Genomic DNA, 14,854 nt, shown 5'->3' on the forward strand with positions numbered 1-14,854 from the left:
AATTCAGCCATCATGGATTTCTTAAAACTTTCAAACATGATTGTATTATTTCCAGTGTAGATTAAATCATCTACATATAAGCTAACAATGAGCATTTTCCCTCCATCTTCAATCTTTATAAAAAGTGTATGTTCATAAGGACATTTTTGAAATCCTTCCTTTAGAAAATAGGTTTCTATACGATTATACCAAGCCCATGGAGCTTGTTTTAATCCATATAGAGCCTTCTTTAACTTATACACTTTATGCTCATTGCCAAGTTTCACATAACTAGGAGGTTGATCGATAAATACCTCTTCTTTCAAATCTCCATGGAGGAATGCTGATTTTACGTCCAGCTGGAAGATTGGCCATGAGTTTTGAGCTGCCAATGCAATCACCAATCTAATTGTGTCATGCCTTGCAACAGGAGCAAAGATTTCTTTATAGTCAACACCAAACTCTTGCTTGTAGCCCTTAGCCACCAAGCGTGCCTTGTGCTTGTCAACTTCACCATTCTCCTTCATCTTTGTCTTGTAAACCCACTTTACACCAATTGTTTTCTGCCCTTTTGGAAGATTACATAGCTCCCAAGTATCATTTTTTTCGATGGCTGTAATTTCAGCATCCATAACCTTTCTCCATTTTGATTCTTTGACAGCCACTTTGAAAATGGTAGGATCACAATCTGAAAACAGAGCAAAATGAGTAAGTGGGTCATCACCTTGGTCAACTCCAGTGACTTCATAATCAGTCATCCGTGCTGGTCTTCTTCGATCACGTTGAGGCCTTTGTGATTCAGCTGCAAGTGGGCTAAGATCAGCTACTGGAACATTTTGAGTGGCGTCCTGGTCTTGTTCATTCTCTATAGGCTGCTGCCCTTTCTCTTCATCATCAAAATCTGCTGGAATATTTTGTTTAACATCATTTTCATTCCATGACCAAGTGCCTTCTTCATCAAAAACCACATCACGGCTGATAACTATTTTCATGGTGCTAGGATTGTATAACTTATAAGCTTTTGACTTATCACTAACACCAAGAAAAATGCATTTTTCTCCCTTGTGATCTAGCTTCCTCCTCTTCTTATCGGGTATATGGGCATAGGCAATACACCCAAAAATCCAGAAATGATCTACAACAGGTTTCCTTCCGCTCCATGCTTCCTTCGGTGTCATATTTTGAACAACAAGTGTGGGACTTCTGTTCAATATATGAATGCTCCAATTAACTGCTTCAGGCCAGAAACCTTTTGGAATGCCACTCATCGTCAAAAGGCTTCGCACCATATTGAACATAGTGTGATTCTTCCTCTCGGATACACCATTCTGTTGGGGCGTATAAGCTGCTGTAAGTTGTCTCTTGATTCCGTGGTTCTCACAAAAATTTGCAAATTCACGTGAGTTATATTCTCCACCACGATCTGTGCGAAGAACTTTTATTGGGTTGCCAACCTCTTTCTCAACAAGTGCTTTATAACATTTAAAAGCTACAAAGGCTTCAGATTTTTCTTGTAAAAAATAAACCCATGTTTTACGACTATAATCATCAATGAAGGTAATTACATAGCTTTTACCTCCATTAGAATGTGGTGTTATTGGCCCACAAATGTCGGAATGAACAATCTCCAATGCCTTCTTCGCTCTCCAAGATTTTCCTTGTGGGAATTGATTGCGGTGTTGTTTGCTAACAACACATTCTTCACAAACTTGAGAAGGAGCTGTAATTTGAGGTAGACCCATCACCATGTTCTTCTGATGTAGTGTTTTTAATCCACCAAAATTCAGATGCCCATAGCGGAAGTGCCATAGCCATGCCCCATCCTTCAATTGCGCTGAGAGACATGACTGAGTGGTGTTGTGGAGATAAAGTGGGAACATACGATTTGCCGTCATGTTAACTTGGGCAATTAAGCCCAACTTTGCATCTTCAATCTGACATACTCCATCTTTGATAGAAATCTCGTATCCCTTTTCTTGCAACTGACCCACACTAAGCAAGTTGGTCTTTAATTCTGGTACAAAAAGAACATTAGCAATGGTGTGGGTGGAATTTCCTTTGGTTTGAACTGTTACCTTTCCTTTTCCCATAACAGAAACCATGGAGTTGTCACCAAACTTAACAAAGCTGCGAAAAGATTCATCCAAGTCAGAGAATGCCTCCTTATCTCCACACATGTGGTTGCTGCAACCAGTGTCTAAATACCACATGTTTTGTTGAGTTTCTTCCTTCACGTGACACACCATCAAAAGAGACACCTCTTCTTCTTTTTCTGCAAAGTTAGTGTTTTCTCCACTTTGTCTATTCAAATTAGTTTGACATTCTGACTTATAATGACCATACCTATGACATCTGAAACATTCAACATTTGACTTGTCTGCTGACTTTGGGCTATTAGTTGTTGAGTGATGGCTGCCACGTCCTCTGCCTCTTCCTTGAGATTGACTCTCTTGATGCTAATGATGTTGTTGTTGATTCCCACGATCATTGTTGTATCTGCCTCTACCTCGCCCTTTATAAGCTCCATTGGGTGTAGAGTTATTTTCTGAGAAGGCCTTCAATGCTTGTTCTTCTGTCTCTTGCTAGTTAATTTTTTGCTCATGAACCAACAAAGAACTTTGTAATTCATCAATTGAAAGTTCACCAACATCATTAGCTTCTTCTATAGAACAGACAACAAAATTAAATTTTGGTGTCAAGGATCGAAGAATCTTCTCAACAATGGTCACGTCCTCTGCCTTGTCGCCATGGATCCGCATCTTGTTAACGATTGCCATCGTTTTTGAAAAATAGTCAGAAACTGACTCTCCTAATTTCATTCGAAGCATTTCAAACTCTGAACGAAGTGCTTGAAGCTGCTGCCTCTTAGCCCTTGTTGTACCTTGGTACTTCTTCTTCATGGAATCCCAAATATGCTTGGCGGTGTCCTTGCAAAGAATGGTTTCCAAGATTGAGCGATCAATTGCTTGGAAGAGATAATTCTTTGCTTTAAGATCCTTCAACTTCAGCCCTTCAAACTCCGTCTTTTGCGCATCGGTCTGCACAGCACCTTCTGCTGGTTCTGCTACTCCAGAAACAACAACCGTCCAATATTCTTTGGACCTCAAGAAGTTCTCCATGAGCATGCTCCAATGATCATAGTGACCATCAAAGTGTGGAATGGCTGGCTGTACAAAACTTTCGGAAGCCATCAAACCTGGCTCTGATACCACTGTTGGAAAAACAAAAGATGGAATCTGTACATAATAAATCTAGTGAAAGCAGAGGATGGATGATTTCTACATATATTTATTGATCAACAAGCAGCCTTTATATAGGCAATTACATAACTGATAAAACATGAAAATAGGCACTACCAACGTTTAAGGAACCAACTCCTATTGACTAGATAACCAAACTCCTATAAACTAGGATACGAGAAAACAAACTCTGTCAATCCTAAAAACTAGGACAACCCAAAGACTAGAACAACCCAACGTCTAATCTCAACATTTCTCCTTCCATTCTCTTACTTTCATTTCTCTCAAAAAAAAAAAAAAAAAATATCAACTTCAAAACATTTTTAACTTTTTTCACTTTTTTATATCACATCAACACTTTTTTATTACTTTTTAAATAAAAAAACTCATTACAATACAATTTTTTTTTTTTTTTTCACTTTTTCAAATAAATTATTTCAATTTTATATCACATCAATTTTATTTTCCAATCATTCAAAAAAAAAAATTCCTAAGGAGGGGGGAGGGTAAGGGATTTTCAAACGGAGCCATAAGCTGTAAAATACGCAAACGGATCCTCAGAGTAGCTGGTCCTTATATTATAAGCGGTAAGATTGTCATTTTAAATTTTTAAACAATTTTGTTCATTGTTTTACAAGAGATCGGCTCCTCTCTATTTCACATCTTCACATGATTACACGGTTATACCTACTTCTAGGGGTGGGCATTGGGTGGGGCAGGATGGGGCGGATTTCCTCCCTTTTTGCCCCTGCCCCACAACCCTGCAGGTGAGAAATTTTTCACCCGTGAACCGCAAGAAAAAGAGTTAAACCGTGAGGGGCAAGTTTGTGCGGGGTAGGGTGATGCGGGGTGGGGTTCAACAGGGTGAAGAAGATGAAGAGAAAATGAAAAGAGACAAATAAAAAATGTTTTGCAAAGATGGAAAACATGAGCATTAATTAGTAATTCCATTTCCAGAGATGGAAAAGTCTCTCTGGAAATAAAAAAGTCTCTATGTAATAAACCAATAATTCCATAATCTATTTACAAATTATAGGGAGCATTTAATAATTCAATTTACAAATGCAAACTGCCAAAACCCAAGAGAAAGGAATCCAAAGGATTAACCAAGCGCACATGGGCATTAATTATAATTAGTAATTCCATTTCCAGAGATGAAAAAGTCTCTCTAGAAATGGAAAAGTATCTGTAATAATTCTATAATCCATTTAAGGGAGCATTTAATACTTCTATTTACAGATGCAAAACTAAAGAGAAAGGAATCCAAAGGATTAACGCACCGTCAAACCACTATTTCACCTTTATCCTATTATGTTGACGTGACATTGTAAATTCACCCTTAAACCCACCTCTGTTAATTAATTAATTAATTTATTCTTTAAAAAGAAAACTATGGTGTGGATGTAATAAAAGGAAATAGCAATGACTCAAAAAAAAAAAAAAAGAAGGAAATAGCAATGATCAAAAAGAGCATGGAGCTGTAGGAATGGGGCACCTAAAGAGCAGGGAATATCATTGTCATATCAGAAAAATCCCTAGACTGGGCCCAATAAAATATTGTAAGGGATGCTAAAACACGGTCTTGTCTTGGTGAATAATTTTAGAAAGTCACTTGAAGGCATCTGCCCCAAATGGTAATACAATAATTACGTTTCATTTCAATAAATAAATAAATAAATAAAAACTTTGTTAAAGCCCTAATTATAGTCAATACTCTTTAGTTGAATTTCCAATTATGGTAAAAAATAATTAAAATAATATATTTGTTTTTTGTTTTTTTGTTTTAAAAGGTTTCACTTAAATTGATGCCATAATGGAGAAATACTTGAACCAGATAGGTTAGTTACATTTATGTATGAAAGAGATGCGGAAAAACAAGAGGAGAAAAGTAGGAATTTGATGAACGATAATCTTGTTAGATCCCAAGGAAATTGAAATTGTGTGGCGAGTGACAACCAACCACATACGTCAAATCACCACACGTGAGGATTCCCAACATTAGCACAATTTTCAGCCCAAGGGAAATCTTGCACTTCCTCGACCAAAGGTCGCAATAGACCATGTTATGAGCCTAAATGATAGAATGGGAATTTAGGAAATACTTAGATAATTGACACTTCGAGGGGTCAAGGCCTCCTGTTTTAACTTGGATAAATTTCTGATACCTTCATTCATGAATGGAACTAGTTTAAATACAAGAAATTAGAACTGAAAACAACCACGATCTGGTCGTGCATGCCTACTGCAACACACCACTAACAAATTGCTCTACATGCAGTAACTGAGTTCCTACTTCTGAGGAGAAGTGGAATGTTTTTAAGGAAATATAAAAACACACGACATACTCTTACTCCTACTAAGTAGTCGGCCACTAACAGCACAACCAACAAAACTACTAACATGTGTAAGACTTTGTATCATCCAACCACTTGTTTGAAGTTGTTCCTTTATTTGTCGTTGTCTATGATTTATGTCACTATCAAAAGTATTGTAACCCATATGGTGAAGAAACACTTAAATACAAGCCACCTGGGGTTGGATTAAGGCGTCTCATCCTATTACCGTCAGTAATCACATTGGTTATTTTGATTTTACTTCTGTAGAAATTGTAAAATTTTGTAATGTATGTAGTACCTTATGCCTAGCTATAACGCCTTAAGAAAAGCTTTAGTAACATTTGCGTTATCATCCCAAAATGACTAGTCAATTTGGAGCTTCTTTGGAATCAGTTTTAAAGTCTAGTTTCACTTAGTAAATAATGTGGAACTTAACACCTACGAGTGTATTTATAAACCACACACGTGGGTCTCAACTTCCCAATATGGGACTGGATTGTTACAATGTCTCCCTCTTAAATTCCTAACGTCATCTTTAGGGCCACATCATGAGGTTTGACAGTACCACATGGGATTACTAAATTGCTCTAATATCATTGGTAACGATTCAAGAAAAGCTTTTGGTATATTTGCGCTATCACTCCAAAAGGATTAGTCAATTTGGAGTTTCTTTATAATCACTTATAAAGTTCAGTTTCATCTAGTAAGTAATGTGAGACTTAGCATTCATGAGTATATTTATAAATCACATGCTTAATGTGGACTACTTATTTTCTCACTATAGGACTAAGGTGTTATGATAGCCCTTTGGCGCACACGAAGCTTGTTTCTTTCTGACTTGGTGTTTTCAGTCTTCTTGTTGGCTATTTTGAATATGTGATTAAGTTGGACAATTGACAGGTGGCATATACTTTTGATGCGGGGCCCAATGCTGTACTGATTGCGCGTAATAGAAAGGCTGCTACCCTTTTGCTTCAGAGGCTGCTCTTCTACTTCCCTCCAAATTCAGCTTCGGGTTTGGATAGGTAATTAGTAATGACATGACATTGTGTTATGCTTGGTGAAATATCAATGAATAGTCTAACTGCAGACTTGTAGAGATTTTTATTTTTGCCCTTGTGCTTCTTTTGCTTATTCACGTACAGTTTCATCCTTGGTGATAAGTCAATTCTAAAAGATGCTGGGCTTGAGGGGATGAAGGATGTGGAAGATTTGCCACCACCGCCAGAAATCAAGGATAGCATTCCTTCCCAGAAATACAAGGGGGATGTTAGTAATTTCATATGCACGAGACCTGGCAGAGGCCCAGTTTTGCTTTCTGATAAGAGTCAGGCTCTTCTCAACCCCGAAACTGGGTTGCCTAGGTAAATTTGGATTAATTGTTATCTTGGGCTAATCTTCCTTGTCTCTATGAGCCTGGAGTATGTCAATCAGGAGTAATTCTACATGGCGCTTAATTTTCCATCAAGCGTCCATCGATGCTGATGTGGCATGGTGCCACGTCAGCACTTACTTTTATAAAAAAAAAATTAAAAAAAAAAAGATTGAAAAACCTAAAACCTGCGTGTGTTGAAACCCAAAAGACCCAAACCAGTTTCCCCAAAATCATTTTCCCCCCCAAAAACCTCCCTCTCGTTCTCCTCCCTCAACTTCGCCGTCGACGGGCTCCATCTCACGCTGCGCCATCTCTGTCCAGCTCCATCGCCACTTTTCCCCTCAAAAACCTCACTCTCTCGATCTCCTCCCTCGACGCCCCCGTCGACGGGCTCCATCTCCGGCCGTTCATCTCCACGCCACCGTTGATCAGCTCCATCTTCGGTCGTTCAATCTCCACGTCCAGCTCCATCACACTCTATAAGTCACAAATCTTCCCCTTTCTCTCTTGGTATCGCATCACAGGAAGAAGGGGGAAAAAAAAAAAAAAAACTGAAAAAAAACCCTAGAATTTTACAGTTATCGTTTCTTTCTTGATTTACTGTTTATTTCCTTTTATTTTTTCCCCTTTGTGTTATCTGCTTAATTATTATATATATATATATATATATATATTTTTTTTTGCTTAAATGTTGGTTTGTTAACTATTTTTGCTCCTCTGTCAACATTTGTCAGAAAATAATTGGAAAGGCATATTAAGATCTTCCTTCACTGTAATCCGTTTATACTATTCCTTTCTGTGGTTGGAGACAAACCCAGTTTGGTCATATAAGCATATGTTGTTTTGTGTTTGAAAGTTTTTAAAAGGGGTTGCCTTTCAGGCTGGAGTTCGTGTTCTAGGATTGTTTTTTTTCATTTTTTTGGTAAGTAGTCCCTCATCATTTTTTTGATAAGTAGTACCTTATTATTTTTATAGTGACTTTGTTTTCTTCATGCTTTGGATTTCATCAAGTGTTTATGGTTTTGTATTAACTTGCTTAAGCCAAGATGAATTGAGATGATTCTACGAAATATCTTATATCTATGTTGAACTGGCAAGTCTATGTATCAATCAAATTAATTTCGTTAGGATGGGGGTCAATTCAATTAGGGTCGGTTTTGAAACAATTCATTGCATTTATATTTATATTTATAAAATCCAATCTTAATAAACCATTTTTGTTTTTTTTTTTACCCATACACTGTAGTTCTGGTGGTGGACTGTTACGGTTTTTTGTGTGCATGTTGAATCTTATTGAGATAGGAAGCTAGTAATCAAGTTTGTTTGATGGATTTGAAACAGGAAGTGATAAAATTGTGTTCTGTATTCAAAAAAATATTTAGAAGTCATGGCAATACACATATATACAGGATACGCACACTGTCTAACATGGAAAGTAAATACATAATTCCTGACTTGACTCCTCTTTCCTTCTCTATGTAATTTAACGTCTCTTTCCTTTATACTCGCAAGTCATTACTTCTCTTGATATGGCAGGAGCATGATTCTTGGATTTGTCTTCATTTGAATATTGTGGGCTGCATGTAACGTCTCTTTCCTTTATCCTCGCAAGTCATTAATTCTCTTGATATGGCAGGAGCATGATTCATGGAGATTTGTCTTCATTTGAATGTGGGCTGCCAGCAACGTCAGGGGCAGGAAGGGCATCTACTGTGGGATTGGGTACAGCTGGAGCATGTAGTCTAACAGCCCCCCGCAAGCTAATGGGGGGAACCACCATGAGCTTGGACTTGAAGAATAAGAATTGAGCCGAAGGAAGACCTTTAGTGAAGACATCGGCAAGTTGATCACCTGAAGATATGAACTTAACAGAGATGTCACGGTTAACCACTTTTTCGCGCATGAAGTGATAATCCACCTCGATGTGTTTAGTCCGTGCATGAAATACCGGGTTGGAAGCCAAAGCAATAGCACTTACATTATCACACCATAAGGTAGGGACAGAAGGAATGGAGATTCCAAGGTCTTTGAACAACATCCGGATCCAAAATAAATCGGCAGTGGTGAGGGCCAAGGCACGATATTCCGCCTCCGTACTGGACCGTGAAACAATGGCTTGTTTCTTAGCACTCCAAGCCACGAGACAGTTGCCAAGAAAAATGGCAGAGCCTGAAGTAGACCTGCGGTCATTTGGGCTTCCAGCCCAATCAGCATCACAATAAGCAGATAATGTACAGGGTCCTTTAGTGTAAAGTAAACCATGATCAACAGAATTTTTCAGGTAACGGAGGACTCTTTTTGCAGCAGTCCAATGAGCTGTCGTGGGGGACTGTAAGTGTTGACAGAGTTGGTTAACAGCAAATGCAATCTCGGGCCTGGTAAGGGTGCAATACTGAAGAGAACCAACAACATGACGGTATTCGGAAGGATCTGAGAGAGGAACCCCATCAAACTTGGAGAGTTTGGTGCTGGAGGAACACGGAGAAGTGGACGATTTGGCACCTTGCATCTGAACGCGATGGAGTAAATCGGAAATATATTTGGCCTGACATAAGTGAAGGCCAGCATCAGTTCGGGTGGCTTGAATGCCAAGGAAAAAGCCAAGAGGCCCAAGGTCCTTCAAAGGGAATTCCTGCTGGAGAGTGGAGATGAGAGACTGAATAGTAGCAGCATGAGATCCTGTGAGAATTATATCATCAACATATATAAGCATAAATAACCGAATGTGCTCATGAGTGAAAATAAATAATGATGGATCCACCAAGGAAGCTACAAATCCAAGGTCCTGCAAAAATGATGAGAGGCGATTAAACCAAGCTCGGGGAGCTTGCTTGAAGCCATATAATGATTTGTGAAGTTTACAAACATAGTCGGGATGAGCCTTGTCCACAAACCCTTGAGGTTGTTCCATGAACACCTCTTCCCCAAGGTAACCATGTAAAAAAGCATTTGAAATATCCAATTGACGGATAGACCAATCAAACTGAATTGCTAAACTGAGAATAATCCTTATTGTTGAGGGTTTAATCACGGGACTGAATGTCTCATTATAGTCGATACCACACCGTTGCTCAAAACCCCTTGCCACAAGTCGAGCCTTAAATCTCTCAACGGAGCCATCTGGTTTTTGTTTGATTTTATACACCCACTTATTGCGAATAATATTGTGATGTAAGGGGCGCGGACACAAGGTCCAAGTGCCATTAGAAACCAAGGCCTGAAATTCCTGAAGCATAGCTTCCCTCCATCGTGAATCTGTGGTTGCTTTAGTAAAGCTGGTGGGCTCCTTCTCGGATAGGATAGTGTGATAGGACTGAAACGGGTGTTTAGTAGAGTGAAAAAGTTTGAAATCAGGGAAGGGTTTGGGTTTGAGGGATCCAGTTTGAGAACGGGTAAGCATGCGGGGAAGAGGTGGAGGTGAGGGGGTAGGGACAATGGCAGGGGACTGAGATGGAGCAGAGTGCGAGAGGGGGTGGTCCACGGGTGGAGTAGGGGAAGACGAGGCTGGTGTGGGGGCAGTGGGTCCATCAGATGAGGAAGAGCCAAAATCTGTATGAGGGTCAACGTGGTGAGAAAAGGGAGCAACAGGGGAAGGGTCAACGTGGTGAGAAGAGGGAGCATCATGGGAAGGTGTGGAGGCATGAGGTTCAACGTGTGAGCTGGGAGGAGAGGCTACGGGGACATTTGGGTTGTTGACGTGGTGAGAAGGGGGAGCAACAGGGGAAGGCGTGGGGGCAGGAAGGGCATCTACTGTGGGATTGGGTACAGCTGGAGCATGTAGTCTAACAGGATTTACAATAGAAATGGAATAGTTGGTGAAATTTCAATTGTTTAATGTAAATTCCATCGAATGTAGCACGATGTCTCTACAGTTTCATGTCTCCTTATTTTGATTGTAGCATCACTTAATTGAGCAAATTGTTATGTGAGTTTGTAATTTGTGATTTGATTGCAAATTTTATTTTGCTGTAAAAATGCTTTTATTGCAAACTGCATTGCTGCTATGGGTTTGGTTTCACGGTCAGGGAGATCTAAAGGAGACAACCATGACAACACATTCACAGCCAGAGGTATCTAGTGGTTCAGATCGTGAAGGAACTAACTCTTGTTCAGATTTGATGGAATAAACTGATTGGTCCAATGCTTCTCAAGGACTCATCTTATTTTCCTTTGTAGATCCTGTATTTTTTTTTCCACAAAATGTAGATATGTGGCTGTAGCTTTACCTTTTTTAATTTGTAACTAATGGAAAATCCCAACATTTGTTGTTCTCGTTTTTGCACCAGTTGTACTAGTCCTTGATTAGAATTTGAATGAAATTGGATTTTGTTTTGGCAGCAAATCTTTCTTGTTCTCATGTAGAACAATGGATTTTGTTTTGGCCTTAAATAATTGGAGGCTACATGTACAATGAGATTAAAGGCAGTAAACCAGGCAAAGGACCCCCTCCATTTGTTATCTTTCTCTGTATTTGATTGTTTTGAATTGTGAAATATATAATTTATGTTGTAAACTGGGGCCTGGAATCTTTTGCATCGTGTCCTCTTAAGCTTTCTGCTACGGTGTCATTTTTAAATATATCAGTATTATGTGATAGGGGTGAGTATCAGTATGCCCTGATGATCTCTCATTCGAAGCCAAATTATTTATGTTTCTAAATTTTTTATATAAGGATAGTAGGATGCCCTGTTTCTTCTATAGCAAAATGCCCTGTTAAAGTACACGTTACTTCTGATCTGAGAGCATTCATGTGTTAATTTTCTAAGAGGCACTTCTCAGAGGACTGATTTTCTGTTCATAATCAAAAAAAAAAAAAAAAAGAAAAAAAAAAGCATCTGTTCTTCTGATAGACATACCCATAATCTGATCCTTGCCTCCTACACTCTCGGCCTCTGATCCCTCACATACACAACACAGAATCTACCAATCAATCCATACAAAATACAGGCTATTGTCAATACCCGAAGATTCACTTCAAATCCAATAGGTAATAATCCCAATAAGAAGGATCCAAGAACTTGAACAGAAAACATCACTTAGTTTCAGGTGAATACAAAGCGCTCCTGAAGCCCAAGAGCTCTATTAACTATTCAGTGCCTGATGCAAGATCATGCCAAGCATCTCTGCCAATCTGTTGAGGCTCCTGATCTGGTTGATGTAGCAAATCCAAGAAAAGGTATTAGAAAGAAAATTAATGAATCGAATAATTTGAAGAAAAAATGAGTTTAATTGATAAAAGCAACATGCTAATTGACAACAAAGCCTTCATATTAGAGCATAGATTTATTTCACTTTCACCAGCAAAACACCTACATAATTTCTAGACATTTCTCAGAACCTCACTTCTAAAACCATGGATACTAGAAACATGACTAACTAGGTAAAGAACAAATGACATAAGCTGGTCATTCAAGAAATATACACTTCTCCATTCAATATTCAATATCAATAAAATACGTACTTGACTCCTCAGTCTCATCAGTCCCAAAAACCGGTGGCAATGGAAGTTCTACAACAATAAGCGAAAGTCAAATTAAACAAGTGGGCTACAAAGAAATAAGGGAGACATATTTCTTCATGAATGTTTATGGGAATGTCCAATTGGGAAGGGGAGAAAGAACAATTCCATCATCAGGCAAGGTCTCTCTCATCCACAATATCTATTAGCAAGAACAAATGTTGACAAAGGAGCAAAAATACAAAATAGTTAACAAACCAACATTTAAGCAATAAAATAAAATAATTAAGCAGATAACACAAGGGGGAAAAAAATAGAAGGAAATAAACATTAAATCAAGAAAGAAACGATAACTGTAAATTTCTAGGGTTTTTTTCAGTTTCTTTTTTTTTTCTTCTTCCTGTGATGCGATATCAAGAGAGAAAGGTGAAGATTCGTGACTTATAGAGTGAGATGGAGGTGGACGTGGACATGGAACGACCGAAGATGGAGCTGGTCGACGGTGGCGCGGAGATGAATGGCCGGAGAGGAGCCCATCGACGGGGGCGTTGAGGGAGGTTTTTGAGGGGAAAGTGGCGATGGAGCTCGACGGAGATGGCGCGGCATGAGATGGAGCCCGTCGACGGCGAAGTTGAGGGAGGAGATCGAGAGGGAGGTTTTTGGGGGGAAAATGATTTTGGGGAAACTGGTTTGGGTCTTTTGGTTTTCAACACACGCAGGTTTTAGGTTTTTCAATTTTTTTTTTTAATATTTTTTTTCTAAAATTAAGTGATGACGTGGCACCATGCCACATCAGCATCGATGGACGCTTGATGGAAAATTAAGCGCCTTGTAGAATTACTCGTCAATCAGATATCTTCTACACTGCCTATGCTCAATGTAAAATGACTATCTGAAAGAATTTGCTGCTTGTGTTGCTTATGTCATGTAATTGTAATTTTTTTTTTCTTTCTGTCAACTGGATAATTTAATAGGGTTTATGTGCTCTCATAGTCTTATGAGAGGGTTAAAAATAAGTTTGTATTGTCTTTTGACAATTTCAGCAGGAACTTGGAAGGCTTGTAAGTTGTAACTATTTGGGTCTATGCCCATTAATTGTTTGAATAAGAGTTATCATTTTCTTTTGGTCCAGAAATAGAAAATATTCGTAAAGATTTGGATGATTAAAAAGGGGTTAAATATAAAAAAAAATCCCATCAACAACTAGTCAATTTAATGGCCTTATTCTCTTAAAAACTAAAAGAAATAAAAAAAAAAAAATAAAAGATTGAAATCTAAAAGGTTAAAGAAGTTAAAAACTTTTAAAATTAAAATTTTGAATTTAAAAAAAAATAGAAAAAATTAAAGGGGTGGCTGCCGGTTGGGCGAGCCACCCCCAACCACCTCTGGGGGTGGATGCGGTTTGCAGGTGGCACACGGCCACCCCCATTGGCTAGAACTAGCAGCCACCCCTTCCCTTTTTTCTTCTTCTTCTTCTTCTTCTTTTTTTTTTTTTTTTTTTAAAAAAATTATTATTATTTTTTTCTATTTTTTTTAAAATAATAATTTTGTTAGTTTAATGTATTTGTATTTAATTACTAAGAGTGACATGTCGCCATTTTATTGGTGCTGGCGTTCCACCAACTAGCCAAAATAGTTTCGACTTTTTCAATCACTATTTAATTACAATTGATTATGTTGAGACTGATGTTCAAAACTTCAATTGCATTGATATTGTTTTTCTATAATTGTATAATATTGAATATTGTCGTATATATTATTGCTTTACATGAACATATATGTTTAAATATTTTCATATGGTATACGTGTAATATTCATAAATTACATTGCATTTAACTAAGGTGTGAGTAATGTGAGTATCACACAGAAGATTATAGTCATATGTCTTTAGAATTTATAAGTGATTGTTCGTAGTCATAAATAGAATTGGGAAATCCATATAGAGTATAACATGTCAACCTTAACGATATATTTTAATAAGGAGAAGCAAAAAGGGCTTCGGGTTGTTATGTTAGCGTAAGTACAAGGTAGTGCCATGCACCGAACGGATTACTTGAGTCATCATTATTTTAATTGTGATTAAGAATGATGTACGTGCATAAGGACTTATAAGTTACTCTAAATCTTGAGATGATTGTGAACTCAGATATTGGTCCAGAAATAGAAAATATTCGTAAAGATTTAGATGATTAAAAAAGGGGTTAAATATAAAAAAGTCTCATCAACAATTAGCTAATTTTAAAATAGTCTCATGAATTTTCAAATGTGCTAAAGTAACTCATCAAACTAATAAGGTGTGCCAAAAATGATACTTTTTTTGATAATAGCCTTTTTCTCTCAAAAACTAAAGAACTAAAAAACTAAAAAAAAAACTATTTTACTTTAAACAATATATATATATATATATATATATATATATATATATATATATATATATATATATATATATATATATATATATATATAT

General features: G+C 37.7%; 2 long non-coding RNA genes across 2 annotated transcripts in view; one reads left to right on the forward strand and one right to left on the reverse strand.

Annotated features, from left to right (window-relative positions):
* LOC133879500 (uncharacterized) overlaps positions 1-14,854 on the forward strand; it is a 36,061-nt gene that overhangs the window by 16,522 nt on the left and 4,685 nt on the right. The gene's annotated exons all lie outside the window — the stretch shown is intronic.
* LOC133880760 (uncharacterized) lies at positions 11,879-13,082 on the reverse strand. Its single transcript, XR_009902395.1, has 3 exons — positions 12,829-13,082; positions 12,391-12,438; positions 11,879-12,077 (listed from the first exon to the last, which is right to left on the reverse strand). It is a non-coding gene; the product is annotated as an uncharacterized LOC133880760 (long non-coding RNA).

Source organism: Alnus glutinosa, chromosome 10, assembly GCF_958979055.1.
Source record: "Alnus glutinosa chromosome 10, dhAlnGlut1.1, whole genome shotgun sequence".
In the NCBI taxonomy this organism is placed as follows: Eukaryota; Viridiplantae; Streptophyta; class Magnoliopsida; order Fagales; family Betulaceae; genus Alnus; species Alnus glutinosa.